Below are 19,745 nucleotides of genomic sequence, written 5' to 3' on the forward strand. Positions count from 1 at the left end.
AAAGACTTTGAATAACTTAATGTCTCAATGCATCTTACAAATATAATGCACACAAAAAAGTAATTGAACTGGCCTCCTATAAAAGGTATACACTAAATTTGGAGGAAATATTTTAACAAATCGCTGTGCTAAACAAGCTGTAGTGAGTAAAGTATTTTTTCAAAGACAAGCACTTAGACACAATTATGGATTTCACCAGAGATGAAAAATTTCTGACTCCTACCTCTGAAAAATATCCTAAGACAAACTAAATTGTCAGATTAAAGAGAAAACAACTAATAAAGCCAGGTGTTCAAGATCAGTAATCAACTGAAAATACAAATCAAAACCCTAAGATTTTTCTTTGAAGTATATGCAATACTTTTATTTTAGACATGCAAGAAAAGCTATTTCAGAATCTACTAATTTAAAGGAAGCAGCTGTATACAGATAACAAAAGAAGCAACATTTTGTTACAACTTAGCACACAGCATCCAAAGCAAACAGGCATGAGACAATGCATATTTATGCAGCATTAAAACCAGATGAACATCATAGTGCAGGCAGGGGGAGGGATGGAGGGGGAAAAAAGGAAATGAAAGACCCATGTTTCCCAGTGCTTTGAATGTAGTGTCTTACAAGCAAGAGTGGAAAACCCTAAGATATCAACTCACCCCAGAATGGCTATCACAATAAGAGTAGAAAATGACTAGTGCTGGCAAAGATAGGAGAAAGGAGAGTAATGATACGTTATTGATGAAAATGTAAATTAGTACACTAATCTGCACTCACTCTATTTATTTTTCTTCTTTTTTTGCACTGTCTGGGATTTCCAGAATATCATTAGACAGAGTAGGTAAGGGAGAAAATCTTTACTTTTTATCTCTTATTATGCATAAAATATCTAGTTTCTCACCAGTATGATATTAGCTTAAATAACTTTTGAATGTTCTTTGTCAGTTCAGGAAATCTCATTCTATTTGTAGTTTTTCTGAGGCTATTTAATCATGAATGGAAGTTGATTTTGTCTAATATTCACTCTACATTAATTTCTATGATCATAAAGATTTCATGCTTTATATTGTTGATGAAATGTTTCAAGAAAAAAATATAAAATATTTTAAAAATCACCAAGAGTAAGCAAAAAAATCTAACGTCAAATGTGGGATTAAGGCAAATCAGTGATCACTTCAAAATGTGCTTCTCAATTTCTGGTCTCTAATAAAACTAGATCTCATGGCCTTTGGAATCAAAACAATGTTAAAATCTTAGACAAAGTAGGTATGTGTACTATAGCATCACTGGCATGTAATTTTGCCAAACAGTGTAAGGAACCGGTTAAAATTTTGTCACCATTAATAAGAGTGAAGTGTTAGCATTTCTAAACTGAAGAAAAAACAGTTTATTTACGACCCACTAAGGTTGTTTTAGGGAAACTCTTTTATAGTAAGGTTGGCGAATATTGAAACAGTTCAGGATCCCTTTCCTTTCAGCCCTTGCAGAAGTTTAATTTTCCATCTTTGATTTTCATCTTTTATTGTCATCTTTATGATGACAATAATCTGGAGACTTAGATAGCTCCTGGAAGCTCCTTTTCTGAAAATAATTCAAGAAGTCATTAAGACACAAAACAAAATGGTGATGAAATCATGTTGACAAACACTCAGACTCAAACTTCTTCAAATCAAGTCTTTTCTTCAAAGAGAATGAAATAAAATGATGAAGTTCTGGACAATCTTTGACTGTTTATTCTGGAATTTTGCCTGAGGCATGACCACTAGTGGTGTTATGGAATTAAGACTATTGTGTGAGAGTTTTCAAATATAAAGAAAAGAGGATACTTATGAAATAAATCAGATACACAAGCTTAAATATCATATGATTTCTCTTATATGAGAAAACATAAGTATAAGGAACAAAATAAAGCATAGATAACTGGGAGTTGATAGATCTTTGCAAATGCCCATAAAAGAAAAGAAGGAAGGAAAGAAGGAAGGAAAGAAAGGAAGAAGGAAGGAAAGAAAGAAAGAGAGAAAGACAGAGAAAGGAAGAAAGGGAGAAAGAAAGAAAAAGAAAGAAAAAGATGAAAGAAAGAGAAAGAAAGAAAGAAAGAGAGAAAGACAGAAAGAAAGAAACAAACAAACAAGCAAAGAAACAAAGAAACAAAGAAAGAAAGAAAGAAAGAAAGAAAGAAAGAAAGAAAGAAAGAAAGAAAGAAAGAAAAGAGAAGAAAGCAACTAAGCAAGCAAGCTGAATATCCTTTGGTCAGTATTACAAGCATTTATAATATAATTGGACATAGAGGCAAAAATTAGGGTGGAGGAGATAGAAGAAAGGCCAAAGAGAGATTATACCCATAGTAATTGATCAGCAGATGCTTCCCTTCTTTCATATACTTTTGAAAGTACTCCAATCATCAGCAACCCTTCATTTCTGTATTTAAGCCAAGTGGTAGCAACCTTACATCATTAAATCTTCAAGATACAGCCAATTCCTAAATAGTCCTGTCCCTTCAATACCTGAATATATTCATCCCTAAGTGATATCTCGTAGATCAGGTTTATTTAGTTTGAAGTATTTGTATACTGAAACTACATTTCTCTCTTGCTCAGCAAACAGTAAACTTATTTGCTTGGAGGAGATATAAGTAGTAGCCTACTATTTTGAAATGACCACAGATATCACAGTGTTAATAATAATTCCATGGAATGCAGGCACAATTATTTATACAAAATGGAGATGCACCTGAGTTAGTATAAAGAAAAATTAGTTTATTATGTAATGATCATTGACTGGAAATAAAATTGAACCATTAACTAAATAACTCCTGAATCAAATCAGCTCTTTTTAGTGTCATTCATACATAATTTGATGGGGAACTCTTGGCTTTTTCTGAGTAGCTGTTGCATTTTCTATTATACTATCAAGAACTGTATATGCATCAAAATTTTTTTTCCTGCTATTTCTTAGTTTTTTTATATCATTAGCCAGTTTCTTGACATACCATTAACTATATAGCACTGTATCTACTGACAAAATAATTGGTTAAAAATATAAGTAGATGACTGACTAAACCTTTACATTATAAAATCAAAGGGTTATCATCAGATTAGCCCCAATATACAGTATGATGGTATTTTTAATTGAGACAATATTATATGAGAGTAGTTTACCTTAAATTACCTATCCACAGCTTCTAGTACTTTAATCTGCTGCAATGAATGCAGCCTATAAAAAGCTCATACACTGAAAATGAAATCTTTAAGAGGTTCTTTTTTATCTTGTACATACTCTCATGAAATCTGCTCTTGTAAATGGAACCTCTCCTTATACTAAAACTTACTTGTGTAATTATCTTATGAAGAAACTTTGGTATGCCTTTTACTTGGATATAATGTCATAGACCAATGGTAAAGTTTTGTTTGAGAAGCATCTATGTGCATATATTTTCTAAAATTTTCTAGTTTTTCTTTTCTCCACCAAAATATTTCAGTTGGAAGACATTTCAACTTCCATGAAAAAGTGAATATTGCTGGGCTTCTTTCCCATCATAAGTAATGGGAGAAAAAGTGATAGAGAAAATATGTTAAGCAAATGTTTTGGAATGTTATATAACAGGCATTTTGATCATTAGTACTGACCATCAACTCAATTGGCTTGAGTGTCTCAGGGATTAGCACAGAGTATTTCTGGGTATGTTTAGGTGTGTCATAGAGGCATAAACTTGGAGAATGTATCTTCTCCCTTGCCCCCTTTTCTCTGCTCCTGTGCTCTGCTTCCTGATATGGTGCAGCCTTGCTCCACCGTATCATTCTGCAACCATGTTTTTCCTTTGGAGCCAGCTGACCAAGGAATGAAATCTCTGAATCCATGAGCCGAATTAAGCCTCTCCCCCTTCAAGCTGTGGGTGTTAGATATTTTGTCCCAGCAATGAAAAAACTGTCACTGTAATACCTTAAATAAGATGGAAAGAACCAGAATCAAATACTACAATGACAATTTCTTCATCACTTCACAGGCAGTAAAAACCCAGGCAGAGCATGCCCTTCCTGGTCAGCTAATGAATTGTGTATTAACATTATAAAAGCTTACATAGCTGTACTTCAGAGCAGAATAAAAGAAATTATACACCTATGCAGATCAAGAACTAGAGTAAATTGCATAAACATTCCCTTAAGCGATTTGCTCAATTTTAAACCTGACTACATGGATAAAACTCCATACATGCAGGCAAACTACTATTAGGTGAAAAATTCCCCAAAGTCATAAATGGCTGGGAGATATCCTGGTAACACCCAGCCTGAATTGATACTATGCATTGGATATCTGGGCCATTTATAATAGTTGAGAATTCAGAGCACTGAATTTTGGAAATACAGCTAACTAGACTTAAATTAAAACCTTCTTTAAAATTCTCCTACATTATATCCTCTAGAGTTCAGTAGTTCTCAACCAGTTAAGATTTGACTACTCCCCCAAAACTTTCTTCAAGAATCTGGAAATATTTTTTTGTGGGGGAACCGGGGATTGAACTCAGGACCTTGCACTTTCAAGGCAGGCAGCGGTACCTCTGAGCTGAATCCCGGCCCTGGAAACATTTTTAATTGTAGCAGTTAGTAAGGGGTGTGCTATAAGTAAATGATGATCAGGAGATCTACTAAACACCCTACAGTGAAAAAGGATAATTCCCCCAAAAGAGTAATTCATGCCAAAATACCAATGGTGCCAATATTGCAAAGGTTTATCCTTACTAAGTATCACAAACTGACAATACAAACATGGTTTTGACCCCCAAGTATACATTCAGCTAAATAATTTGCAAACATGATAATTCTTATAATAAAAACATAATTTCTTAGTTTTACATTTTAAAAATTGTGTTCTTCGTAAAATTAGAGTCTTTATAGTTACTAGGTGGTATTAAACTTAAGAGTCTTTGCTAGTTCTAATAATAAAAGTGTGGATTTTTTAAACCACAGGTTCTTGAAAATGCCACTAACAGAAGTGGTATGGTCCAAAAGAACCACCCAAAGTTCTTATGGAAATGTAAAGACCATTGATATTTCTATGGAAAAACTCAATTAAATGTCCACAATAATTATTATAATAGAAATAATAATTATAACATTGGCCACCATTTCCTAAAAGTACTGCCATAGTGATCATGTTATCTGCCAAGGACTCAAGTTTTTTGTATCTTTAGAACAAAACTGTAGGCATATGAAATGAAAACTTATTGAAACTCACATACTTGCATTGATAATTGTGGATTACAACATTATGAGAAAAACATTCAGATTGCTTCTTTGAGATATTTTTTACTTTCACAACCACTGAAAACCTGAGTCAGTATTTTTTTTTTACCAGGGTTAGCTTTCTAAAGTAAGTTTATATAATAACTAAAATTGGTCTCCTCGTGTAAACAATACTGTAAATTATTGCTTAGTAGAATCCACTATTTAAAAGATATTTATTGCTTGAGGAAGATAAAATATGTACACATTGCTTTTTTCCTAAGACAATGGTAACCTTGTAGGATTCAATGGCCTTGGCCACACTGGTTTTCTCACTCTGAAGAGAATAATCTCAGATGGAAGCTAGAGCAAATCTTAGAGTAACTTCTTTTTAACTACAGTATTTATTCAGTAAGCAATTGCTTATATATTTCACAATTGGAATTAGGAAAAAAATAAGGGAGAGAAGTAGGAGTATTGAAAAGCTGTACAAATAGAAATAATTACATTTTGGTACATGATAAATTGCTCTTGAAATATTTTTGGTTTGTTTAGTTCATTTCACTTGTTTGTTTTGTTTCTAGAAGACTGATAAGTTCAATAAATTATTTTGAAAGAAAGCAACCATATAAGAAATTAGTACTTATACAATCACAAATAAAATTGATAGCATATAAACTATATTTATAATTAAAATCAACTTTTGTGTTAACAAGTCACATATAAATGACATTCATCATACATAGACCACTTTTTGTTGTTTTTAACAAAACTGAATGATCCATTACTTGTTTTAAAAAATAAATCCATTCTCTACACATTTAAGTTCAGTGGTTTTGTTTTTTGATTTCTATGGATTCCTTTATGGATAACAAAATAAATAACAACTAAATTGTTTCAGTAACACTAATCCACAGGTCATCATCATGAGCTAGTCTTAAGTTTTTGTACAATTCCTTTTCAGTGCAGTATACTTCCTTCAGTGTATAATTTTTATTACTAATGGAACCCTCCTCCATCTCATTTAATCAGATTCTACAAATTTGTTTCAAATCCATACTACGAAAAAGTGGGATTAATTCCTTCCACCAAACTAATGCACTCAGCTAAAATGATGAGAGTATGTATTTCATAATTCATTGCATACTTAAATTTGTAAACAAAGGAATTTATTTTCCTCTGCAGATTCACCGAAATGCTCAGATTAACTCTTTCCCAAAAGCATGCTTATTTTAAACTTTTGAATGGTCTTTGTATGGGTGAAAAAATTTCATTCAAGTTAAAATTATATATTTTTTAAAATGTGTTACTTTTCTACTTCCCTTTATCACAGTGGATGCTTCCCAATATTTGGGACCTCATCTCTCTAGGCCTTCTCATGTAGAACAAAGCCTAACACACAGCCTGCCCAAGGTAAAATACTAACACTAGAGCTTACATAGCATTTTTGGTGGACAAGATGTCTTACTGTTTTGCAAATATCAACTCATTTACTTCTCAGAGTTCTCTGAATAAATTAGGAAATGAGGCAGAGGTAAACTAAGTAATTTACTCAAATTCACTTATTAAAAGTGATAGAATTGGGGTGGAAACCAAGCAATCTGGATCCAGAATCCATGCCTTAATCACCAATATTTAGAATTGTGTTCTCTGAATATTTTAAATTAATAATATTAGAAAATAATGACTTTTTTCTCATTTTGAAGCAACACATATTTCAGATTTATCTATGATAAATGTATTACCTTACGTACTACAATAAGTGTTATTGGCTATTAAAAGAATATCACTTCATAAGAAGATTGATTTGAGGCACACCTATCAGATTTCCTGCTTAAAACTAGAGAAAAGTAATTTAATTCAGGTCAGAGTGATATTACCCTGAACTAACCTTCACTGAGTCACCTAAAACCTGCATTTTTGTTGTTAAGCTGAGAGTTGTAAGTAATGATACATGTCATTTCAAAAGGCTGTTGGCATGAGTATAGCTATTTTTCTGCAACATTTTTGACTTTAAGACAATGTTCTAAAGCAAAGTTTAGACTGACATCCAAATATACCAATTTGGATTAAAAATATTTAGATTCAAAACATTGGCATCAGATGTCCCCATTAAACTATATCTGATGTTCTTATTTAAGGAAATGTAAGATTCCTAGGGTCGGATATGCTTTGCACATTCATTTTGTATAGGCCCTATTTCTGATTGAAGAGGCATTGTTATAGGTAAATAGTGAGGATGAGGCAGATGTACATGGCAACACAAATAATCAAATTTGGAAAGGAATAATTTTCATAGTAATGATAATACCATATCAACCTGCAGATTCCAAGGAACATGATGGCGGAAGCCTCCATCTTCATTTATGAACAACTATGCAGTTGGAACACGGTGATCCACAGTCCCCTAGCAATGCTGTGCCTTTAGTAGGTGTGGTTTCTGGTAAGATTTTGAATGAATCTCCAGCCACTTGAAATCTCTATGTTATTGTCAATAAATGTGTTAAGAGAAATTTAGTGAAGGTGAAAGAATAGACTTAAATAATTTAAAAATACTTTATTGCGTGATAAAAATATAGATAATATGGGAATAGACACCAAGAGAGAGGTATGTAATGTATGTTTTTGTGTATGTGTGTATGTGTTTATGTATGTGTGAGACCAGTTTGATACTGTTAAATTATAATCACCTTCCATGTTACCTAATCCCAACTTTCAATAACACAAAGAGGCTCATCTCCTAGAAGAGTACCTTCCCCATTGCTTAGCTAGGAAGTTGTCTAGGGTGTCAAAGAGCAAGGCAGAACTTGGGGCTGAAAGTCTGACCAAGAACCACACCTTGCAGATAAAGCATTTGGACTAGTAGAGAATTTAACTATTAAATCTCCAACCGTAAGATACGCTAATGTTAATTTAGTGTTTTCTTTCCTCTTGCACATATGAACAAGACTCCAGGATGCCCTTGATGTTTTAAAAAACTTCTTGTTATCATAAATAAAATAAGCCCATGGACACATCAGACATGAGGGTTGGAGAAATCCAAACTAAAAATAGAAGTTTTGAGTCAGAAATCCTGCAGATTCAAGTTTAGAAACTTATCCAATTCTGAAGTTCTGATTATTTTTGTCAAAATATTCTATTATTCTATAAGCTAATTTTGTTACTATTACTTTTAGCACTGAAGAATCTTACATGGTAGACACACACACACACACACACACACACATATATAATAGACATATATATGTTAATATATTTGGGGAAGGTGTCTTTTTATGATCCTAGCCCTCGTACACATTGAATTTTTAAATGCCCTCCTTTATTTATAATTTATTGCACTTATGTTTTCACTTACCTCTGTGCTTAATTAGAGTTACTAAGCCATTTTATTATTTTTATATGTTGACTTTCTGCTTAATACATCACGTTTCCTTCAAATTATTTCTTATTTGGAGCAATAGGAAAGCAAACTAAAGCTATTTATGAAAGTGGAAATTTTTCAGTGGCACATTAAACTGTGGCCAAGGATCTTGGTCTTTTGCTGCTGGATCCCTATATGTATATACCAACTATATTTGCCTCCATTCAAGAAAAAATATGGACTTTACAAATAAGTCTTTGCTATTTTCACATGTACCAAGTCCCTACATTTGTGGAGCCAATAGGATATGTGAAAGAACGAGGTGGGGAGGACATTCAGCAAATACAGCCAGATACTCTCTTCTAATGAGAGCAACTTCTGGTCTAGAATTTCGCTGAGACCACTGTATTTTTGTCTAATATCTCTTCAGGTTTGTGTTCAAAACACATATTACTATATATTTTTTCAATTTGTGTGTGTGTACATGTGTGTGTGTGTGTGTTACTGAGGATTGAACACAGGATCTTGTACATATTAGGTAAGTACACTAGAACTAAGCTAAATATCTAGTCTCAATAATGCATTTTAGAAAATATTAAAATTCATTCTATAAATGTATACTTTAAAATAAAAAGGAAAATTTCCTGAGTACATCTGAGTACTGGCGAATATATATATATATATATACACATATATATATATGTATATGTATATATATATATATATATATATATGAGATTCTATGAAAATTCCATCATCCTAGCAAGTTGTGGCATTTTGCCTTTCACCACACTTACCATAGATAATTACTGACATTTACATCCTTGTAGATTATTATTGCCTGTTCTAGAATTTTGGACAAATAGAATCATAGAGCATGTAATCAATTCTGGCATGTATTGTTACTAATGATTTCTGTGATATATATGATGTCTTTGCATTTATTAGAAGTATTTTTTTCACTTTTACTGCAATTTTGTCTACATGAAAAAATATTAGCTTGAACATTTATGTACAGATTTTCCTTTGGTTTATATCTCTTTACTGGACATAATTACATAGAAGCATAGTCCCTGATTTATAGAATATGTGTTTACAACTTCATAAGAAACTGCTAAAAACCAAACCAAAAAAACAAACAAAAAAGAAATTGGTAAACTACACTGAAAGTGGTGATACTCTTAGAAATTATCACCTTAAATTTGACAGAAATATTCAGTTACTGTATATCTTCTGAGTAATTTGGATTTTAAATCCTTTTTCCTAAATTTTACCTGTTTTATTTGGTATAGAATAGCTTTGTACTATGAGTTTAATTTATATTTCTTTGTGCTAGCTTTGGCAGCATATATACTAATTTCTATTTCCTTTATAAAGGAAAAGATTAAAAGTCTTAAAATATTTATTAGCATGCTTAATTTCTCTGGTGAATGGTTTACAAAAGATATCTTTTACTCATTTTTTGAATGTGATTATTTGCTCTCTTTTCAGGAAGGTGGAGGTTTTTGTTCATTTTGTTCAATACACAAACACACACACACAAACTTAAAACAAGTAGCGTACTCTGAATTTGATCTTCATTTTTTGAACAATAAAAATAACTATTTATATATTAATGTTGAAATGCCCATCTTATAGTTCAGTATAGTGAACTATATTTAAGTGTAAGATAGTATCATTTTTACAGGTGTACTTAAATCTATAGATATCTAGATCCCTATGTATTAAACAATCTATAATGATACAGATGCTTTTTAATACCATTATGAGTAGTGCTTTATATTCTTTAGAACATTTTTTCAGTAGGAAAAGACACTGATCATTTACATTTGCTTTATTTGAGAAAGTGAACAACAAACATTTTTGGGGAAGCCAAGGAAAATAGTCTATAGAGTTTGAAAAATAGATGTGCCATACTCCATTTCTGTGAATTTTTACATGGCTACAATTCTCCAAAGCTCCTAAGAATAATGTTTACACATCAGCCTATAGTATTTGGTATAAAGGAACACCTGTTTTTCCTTTTATAATTCGTACCCAGCTGCCATCACACAATCAATTTTGTGGGAGAAGTTTACTGCTGAGTAAGCCAACTTTGGTATAATAGAATGGATTGAAAACTGTTTTCCAGCTAAACACAATTTGACCTGCACATATTTCCCATTGTGTGGAAAATCCAGTATTTATATTCATTTGCTTAAAACAGAAAAAAAGCCATGGCTTTTAAAACATTCTAGATGTAAAGGAAAATGTATAAAAATTAAATGATAAATTGAATCAAATTCATGCTTTTCAGAGCACAGACTAAATATACACAATGATGGGTAGCACAAATGATTTGCAGTTCATGCTACTAAGATCTATTTTCCAAATAAACTTAATAGAAAATCTTATAAAATAGTGAAATCATTTTAACATCACTTATTTTGGCATAATTTATCATGAGAAATATTTGATATAATTAGATTCACAGAAAATTATTTTTTTTAATGTCCTTTATTGTTTAGAGGAATATCATACAGCATCCTATAACAAAATAATATTTCATGTATAATTAATATAAATGTATGTGTGAATGTATTCACATATGTATGTCAAAGAAAATTGGTTCATTAAGGATTTTAAAGTATTTAGATTCTAAATTATTGAGAGAAAACATAAATATTTTCTCTACAAAATGAAAACAGTAGTGAATAAACTGTAGATATAAATCAAACTACATTTACCAAAGTTAGTATTTCATTTTGTTTTTTTTTTAAATTAATTTTATTGGTACTTTTTAAGTATACAATATAATGACATTCATCATTGGAAATTTGAAAGTTTACATAATATTATTTTGCATTCTTCCTTTTCCCCCATTCCACTGCCCTCCCTTCAACACCTCCATCCCTCCCTATTTACAAAGACTTTGTTTCCAGTTTTTCATTTTCTCATATTAATTCCATTTCCTTCTTTCCTTTCCCCTACCAGTCCCACATCCCTTTCCCTTTTGCTCCTTTTCTTCCTATTTCACATTATCTATTATACCTTTTAGTCCTTATTTACACTTTCAGTTTTTCACACTAGAAAACTATCAGTATTTACACATGTGTGTTCTATTTATTTCACTTGAGTATTGCCTCAATATGCATCAATTTAGATGTAAATGTCTCTAATTTCTCATTTGTTATCACTGAGTAGTACTACATTTTATTTTTTTAAAAAACACATTTTCTTTATCCAGTCTCCAGTTGATGGGCAATTGGGCCACTTACAAGTTTTAGCTATTACAAATTGTGGCCCACCAGTGCAGAGGTGGTGAGCCTCTCCCAGAACACAGTAGGAGGCTTCCAGGCCTCTGTACCACCCCCGCCAGCACAAAGAAGGTGAGACATGTGGGCTCCAGCAGCATCCCCCCACACACTGAAATGAGAAGACACGTAAACAAGTTTCAAAAACAGACTTCTAGATCACCTAAAACAACCCCAAAGGGAAATGAGATGGAACTCTGTGATACTCACCCTCTTGGACTCCCTGAACTGGCAACAAAAGAGGATCTGGAAAAAAATGAAACCAGAAATAATTTCTCAGATACCAGCAGAGATTGTGCCCATAGTGCAAGACATGATTAATAAATTTAGAGAGGAAACAGATAAAAAAATAGAGGAGCTGAGGAACACGATGAAATCCCAACAAAGGAAACAAATGGAATTGATAAAACAGATACAAACATATTTCCAGGAGATTAAAAGCTCCATTGAAAGTCTATGCAGCAGAATGAACCAATGTGAGGGCAGAATTTCAGACATAGAAGAAAAGATTGCAATTGGTGACCAGGAAAAGAAAAATTTCTTTAAAATTGTAAAGGAACACGAGAAATCAATCCAGCAGCTGCAAGATGATGCAAAGAAGGATAACATAACACTGATCGCTGTCAATGAAGAAACAGGAGAGAGTGTAGATGACATTAAAAAACTGTTCATATAAGTGATGGCAGAAAACTTCTTAAGCAGGGAAAAACAACTTGACATACAGATAAGGGAGGCATATAGGACTCCAAGTAGCTGTGATAAAAAAAAATCTACACATAGGCATATAATAGTTAGGATTCCAGAAACCCAACGGAAGAACAAAATTCTACAAGCAGTTAGAGAAAAGAAACAAATATACAAAGGAAAGCCCATCAGAATCACAGCAGACTTCTCAAAACAAACCCTCAAGGAAAGAAGAGGCTGGAGTGAGGTATTTCAAGCCTTAAAGGAAAACAGCCTCCAACCCAGATTAATGTACCCTGCAAAAATATCTTTCAAAATTGCTGCAGAATTAAGATACTTTTATGACAAAGAGCACCTTTGGAACTTCATGAATACCAAACCAGCACTCCAAAAAATTTTAGACAATATCCTAGGAAAAGACACAAGGATCACAACCCCAGGAAGCTCAGCAGAATGAATCCATCGGGCATGACAAGAAATTAAATGCAAATGGGGAGAATGCAACAAACAGAAAAGTCATGACAATATAAGTCAATACATACCAGTTATAACCATCAATGTTAATGGTCTCAACTCACCAATGAAAAGAAATAGACTGGCAGAATGGGTCAAGAAGGAAGATCCAATAATATGCAGCACACAAGAAACACATTTAATTCAAAAAGAATTATAGACTGAAAATTCAAGGGTGGAAAACAATACTCCATGTGACAGGAACCTGAAAAAAAGCAGGAGTAGCTATCCTCTTTGCAGATCAAGTGGATTTCAAACAAAAATCTGAAACACTCTGGTCCCAAGAATTTCAGATAAGGGATAGTCAACTTGTATGCACAAATCTATTGTGAACATGCATTTTCATTCCTCTTAAGTAAAAACTTAAGAACAGGGCTGTTGGTTCTTAACAGTAATAAAAAAAATTTCTATATTGTTTTCCAAAATGGTTTTATCATTTTACATTCACATTAGCAGCATTAGAAAGTTCTAACTGGTTCACACCTAAGCTGATATTTGTTCTTTTAAAACTTTTAACTTCATCTCCTTAATGAGTGCATAATTCAGTCTTGTTATTGTACTGATTAGTATATTTCTGATTTGAGTGTTGCACAACTTTCCTTGTGCTATATTGGCTATTTATCATCATCTTGTGTCCACTTATTAATTGGATTGTCTATTAAAGAGCTGTAAGAGTTCTTTATATATTCTGATCATCGGTCATATGCATTATAAATATGGTCTGTTTAAGGACTACTTTTCATTTTCTTTATTTTTATTTATTTATTTTTTTTGGTACCGGGGATTGAACTTGGGTCTTTGAGCTTGCGCAGCAGGCGGCGAAACTTTTCATTTTCTAATGATGTCATTTAAAGTTCTAAATTTTGGTGGAATCTCATTCATCAATTTTTTTCTTTTATAAATCATATTTTTTCTATTCTAGGAAATTCTTGCCTACCCTAAATTCATAAACATTTTCCTTTATAATTTCTTCTTAAAGTTTTATACTTTTAGTCTTTCATTTTTAAGTTCATAGATCCCTTCAAGTTATTTTTATGTATGGAAATAAAGGGTTGAGGTTAATTTTTTACATATGGATACCAGGTGTTGTAGTGCCATTTGATGAAAACACTCTTTTCCTCTGATCTTGAATTGAGTTTATTTTCTATAAAATGTTACTGTTAAATAATCTTTTAAAATTCAGTGGACCATATGTGTGTGGTTCTATTTCTAGATTCTTTGTTTCCTTCCAATGATCTATGTGTCTTTCCTTATGCCCAAACTGCCTTGATTACTATAGCTTTAGAAGAAGTCTTAAAATTAGGTGCTAAATGTCTTCCAACACTGTTTTCTTTTTCTTTTTACTTTTCTAGGCCCTTTGTACTCCTTCATAACTTTTAAATTTCAATATCCAATTCTTCATTTATAGCAAGTATACGTAGACTTGAAATTTTATATATACCCCGTGTTTTCTAATCCTGCTAAATTCAAATACAAGTTCTAGGGGCTGCTAGAGATTTATTAGTATTTTCTCTGCAGATGATTTCATCTACATATAATGATTTTGCTTCTACCTTGCCAATCTTATCCTAATTGTGTCATTTTATTGGCACACTATTTTGGTTTGGGCCTATGTTTCAAAGTTTAATGGACAGATGAAGAGTAGGCATATCTGCCCTTGTTCCCCACTTTAGGGAGAAAGCATTGTATCTTCTCCATTCATATAAGGCATTTTTGCTGGAATTATGGACTACATGGCTTATCTGTTGAGAAGCTTCTCTTCTACTTCTAGTCTCCTGATAGCTTTTACCATGAACAGCTGTAGAATTTAGTCCAATACCTTTGCTCCAATGGATGACAAGATCACACAGCTATTTCCTGTCCTCTGTTAAAATGATGACTTTTGGGGGTGGATCTTTTGATCCTGAATGAACACTGCCATCCCTATAATAAAACCACTTTCAACATACTGCCAGAACTGACTTCTAATAGTTTGTTTTGTTGAACAAATTTCTATCTATGTTCATACTTTTCTCTCCTATTATCTTTATCCAGTTTTAGTATTAGCACAATGTTGCTTTCCTAAAATGAGGGGAGAAGTGTTCTTTCTTTTTTCTGCTTTAAATGAGCCTATTGTTGTCATATAGGTAGATTTTCAAGCTAGGAATATACTTTCTTTAATAGGTGCTATTCAAATTTTATATTTCCTCCAGAGTCAGTTTCATTAATTTGTCTTCCAAGGTACTTCTTACAAGTTGTCAAAATTTTTCAGAAAAGATTTTTCTAATATTCTTTCTATATCTTTTTAAATTCTGTAAAATCTGTGGTAATGCCTTCTAGATCTTGATATTATAATTTTTAAAATGTGTCATTGATATTGTGTAATAGGAAGAAAAGGTCTAAAGGAGTAGGGCAAGTGGGAGGGATAGGGGAAAGGAAAGAAGGAAAAAGAAAAAAATATGAGAACAGGAAAAAAATGGAAACAAAGTCTTTGTACATAGGAAAGGGTGGATGGGGTGAAGGGAGGCCATGGGAAGGGGAAAAAAATGAGAATCAAGATACTCATGTAAAGGTACAAGATCCCAATGATGAATGTAACTGTATTTTGTACCTAAAATGTACCAATAAATTTTATGGAAAAATACTGTGCTGCTATGAACATGGGTGCACATATATAACAGTGGTATGATTATTTTAATTCTTTGGGGAAGATACCCAGCAGGTGAATAGCTGGGTCAAATGGGACTTCCAGTCCTAGTCCTTTGAGGTACCTCCATACTGGTTTCCATAGTCTACACTCCCACCAGCAGTGGAGCAGTGTTCCTCTATCCCCACTGCCCTGGCAGCATTTGTTATTGGTTAATTTCATAATAACAGCCATTCTTTCTGGGGTGAGGTGGAATCTCAGCATTGTTTTCACTTGGATCTCTTGAAAGACCAGTGATATGAACATTTTTCTATATGTTTATTTGCTTGCTATTTCTATTTTCTCTGAGAAATGTCTGTTCATTTCAGATACCCATTTTTGCATTGGGTCTTTAAATTTGGGAGGTCTGATTTTTTCAAGTTCTTTATAGACTCTAGTTGGTAGACCTTTATCTGAGGAACAGCAGGTGAAAATTTTGCCCACATTGTGGGTTATCTCTTCACACTATTAATGGCTCCCCTTCCGGTGTAGAAGCTTTTTAATTAGAAGAAATCCCACTTGTTGATTATTTGTGCTAGGTCATGGGCAACTGAGGCATTGTTCATAAAATCTTTTCCTACATCAATGTCTTCAAGAGTTCTACCTAATCTCTGTTCCAGCCAGTTCAGTGTTTCTGTTTTAATATTTAGATATTTAATTCATTTTGATTTTAGTTTAATGTATGGTGAGAGATATAGGTGTAATTTTAATCTTTGACAAGTTGAAACCCAATTTTTCCAGCAACATTAAAGAGTCTATCTTTCCTCCAGTGAGGGTATTTTCTTCCTTTATCAAAGACGAGATGGCTGAGTGTGTCTGGAGTTGTTTCTGCCTCTTCTAATCCGTTCCACCAGTCCTCAGGTCTGTTTCTTTGCTAGTACTATGCTGTTTTTATCACAGTAGCTTTGTAGTTTAGTTTCAAGTGGGGGGTTGTGATACTCCCTGCCATGTCTCTGTAGCCTAGAATTGCTTTTGCTATTCTAGGTCTCATCTTGTTCCAAATGAATTTTTGGATTATTTTCTCAAGGTCTGTGAAGTACGCTGGTGGAATTTCTATTGGGATTGCATTGAATATATACAGCAGTTTTGCAAGTATGGCCATTTTCACTATGTTGACTCTTCCTACCCAGAAGCAAGGGGTGTCTTTTCATTTTCTGATATCATCTTCAGTCTCTCTTATTAGAGTGCTATAGTTTTCAGAAAAGACGTCTTTGATTTTTTTGTTAGGTTGATTCCTAGGTAACTCAGATTTTTGGATGCTATTGTGAAAGGAATTGTTTGCCCTATTTCTCTCTGTGAATCTGTTGTTCTTGTAGAGGAAAGGTATTGATTTTTGTGTGTTGACCTTGTATCCAGCTACTTTAGTGAATTTGGCTCTTAAGTCTAGAAGTCTTTTGGTGGAGTTCTTGAGGGCTTCAATATAGAATAACATGTCATCTACAAATAATGACAATTGGATTTCTTCATTTCCTATATTTATTCCTTTTATTTCTTTCTCTTGTCTAATTTCTGCGGCTAATATTTCCAAAACTAAATTGAACAGGAGAGGTGATAGTGGACGTCCTTGTCTTGTTCCTGATTTAGTATGAAGGATTTCAGTTTTTGACCATTTATTATGATATTGGCTGTTGGTTTTTCATAGATGACTTTTATCAGATTGAGGTAGAGACCATCTATTCCATTTTTTATATTGTTTTTATCATAAATACATGGTGGGTTTTGTCAAATGCTTTTTCTGCATCTATTGAGATGATCATGATTTTGTCTTTGGCTCTATTGATATAGTATACTATATTTATTGATTTGCATATGTTGAACCATCCCTGCATCCCTGGGATAAATCCCACTTAGACAGGGAGTATAATCTTCTTGATGATCTTCTTCATTCTATTTTCCAGTATCTTATTAAGGATTTTTGCATCTATGTTCATTAATGAGATTGGACTATAGTTCTATTTTTCAGTTGCATCTTTCTCTGCTTTGGGGATCACGGTGATCCTTGCTTCAAGGAAAGGGAGTGTTGCTTCCCTTTCAATTTCATTGAAGAGTTTAAACAGTAGTGGCAGAAGTTCCTCTCTAAACGTTTTGTAGAATTCAGGAGTGAAATCATCTTGACCCAGGATTTTTTAGTTAGTATGTTTTTAATTTTGTTTTCAATTTCATTTATTGATATTGGTTTGTTTAGAATTTTTAGGTCTTCTTCATTCGAGTTTGGTAATTCATACATATCTAGGAATCTGTCCATTTCTTCTGTATTTTCTCTCTTATTGGCGCATACATTCTCAAAGTAGATATTGATGATCCTCTGGATTTCTGCTGGGTCTATTGTAATTTCACCATTTTCATTCGTAATTGCATGGATTTGGGACTTTTTCCTTTTTTTGATAAGGCTGGCTAAGGGTTTTTCAATATTGTTTATTTTTTTGAAGTACCAACTCTTGGCTTCATTGAATTTTTATATCATTCTTTTAGTCTCCATCGCATTGATTTCTGCTCTGATCTTTATAATTTCCTCCCTCGTATGAGCTTTGCATTTGTCCTGCTCTTCTTTTTCGAGAAGCTTGAGGTTAAGCATCAGGTTGTTTAATTGGGATAGCTCTGTTTTGCTAATATGAATATTCACTGCTATGATTTTCCCTCATAAGACTGCTCCCATTGTGTCCCATAGATTCCAATATGTTGTATTGTCATTGTCATTTAATTGTAGCAACTGTCTGATATCTTCTTTAATTTTCTCTGTGACCCCTTGGTTATTCAGAAATGTGTTGTTCAGTTTCCATATTTTTATGAGATTCTTGTGGTTTCTTTTGCTATTGATCTCCAATTTCATCACACTATGGTCTGATAATATACAGGACATAACTTCAATTCCTTTGCACTTACTTAAACATGTTTTGTGAGTGAGTATGTGGTCTGTTCTGGTGAATGGCCCGTGTGCAGCTGAAAACAATGTGTATTCTGATTTTGCAAGGTGGAACACTCTGTAAACATCTGTTAAATTCATTTGTTCAAGAGTTTGATTGAGTTCTAGTATTTCGTTGCTTACTTTTTGTCTAGTTGATCTATCTATTTGTGACAGTAGGATATTGAGCTTCCCCACTACTATTGTATTAGTGCTTATTTGATTTTTCATCTCCATTAGTATTTGTTTTATATAGTTGTGTGCACTAGTGTTTGGTGCATATATGTTTATGATTATCATCTCTTCCTTTTGGATCATTCCCTTTAGAGGGATGTAGTGTCCTTTGTCTCTCTTTCAGTGTTGCTTTGAAATCCACTTGATCTGCAAAGAAGGTAGCTGTTCCTGCTTTTTTTTCAGGTTCCTGTCACATGGAGTATTGTTTTCCACCCTGGAACTTTCAGTCTGAGTTTCTTTTTGAATTAAGTGTGTTTCTTCTATGGAGTATATTGTTAGTTCTTGCTTCTTAACCCATTCTGCCAGTCTATTTCTTTTCATTGGTGAGTTGAGATCATTAACATTGATGGTTATAACTGATAAATATTGATTTATCAGTGTCATGACATTTTTGTTGTTGCATTCTTCCCCTTTGCATTTAATTTCTTGTTGTGCATGATTTATTCTGGTGGGCTTCCTGGTGTTATGATCCTCATTGCCTTTTCCTAGAATATTGTCTAAAATTTTTTTGAGTGTTGTTTTGGTATTCATGAAGTTCCAAAGGTGCTCTTTGTCAAGTAAGTATCTTATTTCTCCATCAATTTTGAAAGATAATTTTGCAGGTCACATCAATCTGGGTTTGAGGCTGTTTTCCTTTAAGGCTTGAAATACCTCACTCCAGTCTCTTCTTGTCTTGAGCATTTGTATTGAGAAGTCTGCTGTGATTCTGATGGGCTTTCCTTTGTATGTGATTTTTTTCTTTTCTTTCACTGCTTGTAGAAATTTGTTCTTCTGTTGGGTTTTAGAATCTTAACTATTTTATGCCTACCTGTGGATTTTTATTAATCATAGCTAGTTGAAGTCCTATATGCCTCACTTATCTGTATGTCAAATTCTTTTC

This window comes from Heterocephalus glaber, unplaced genomic scaffold (assembly GCF_053883595.1).
Source record: "Heterocephalus glaber isolate CG9 unplaced genomic scaffold, H.glaber_assembly_v1.0 deba00001600, whole genome shotgun sequence".
In the NCBI taxonomy this organism is placed as follows: Eukaryota; Metazoa; Chordata; class Mammalia; order Rodentia; family Bathyergidae; genus Heterocephalus; species Heterocephalus glaber.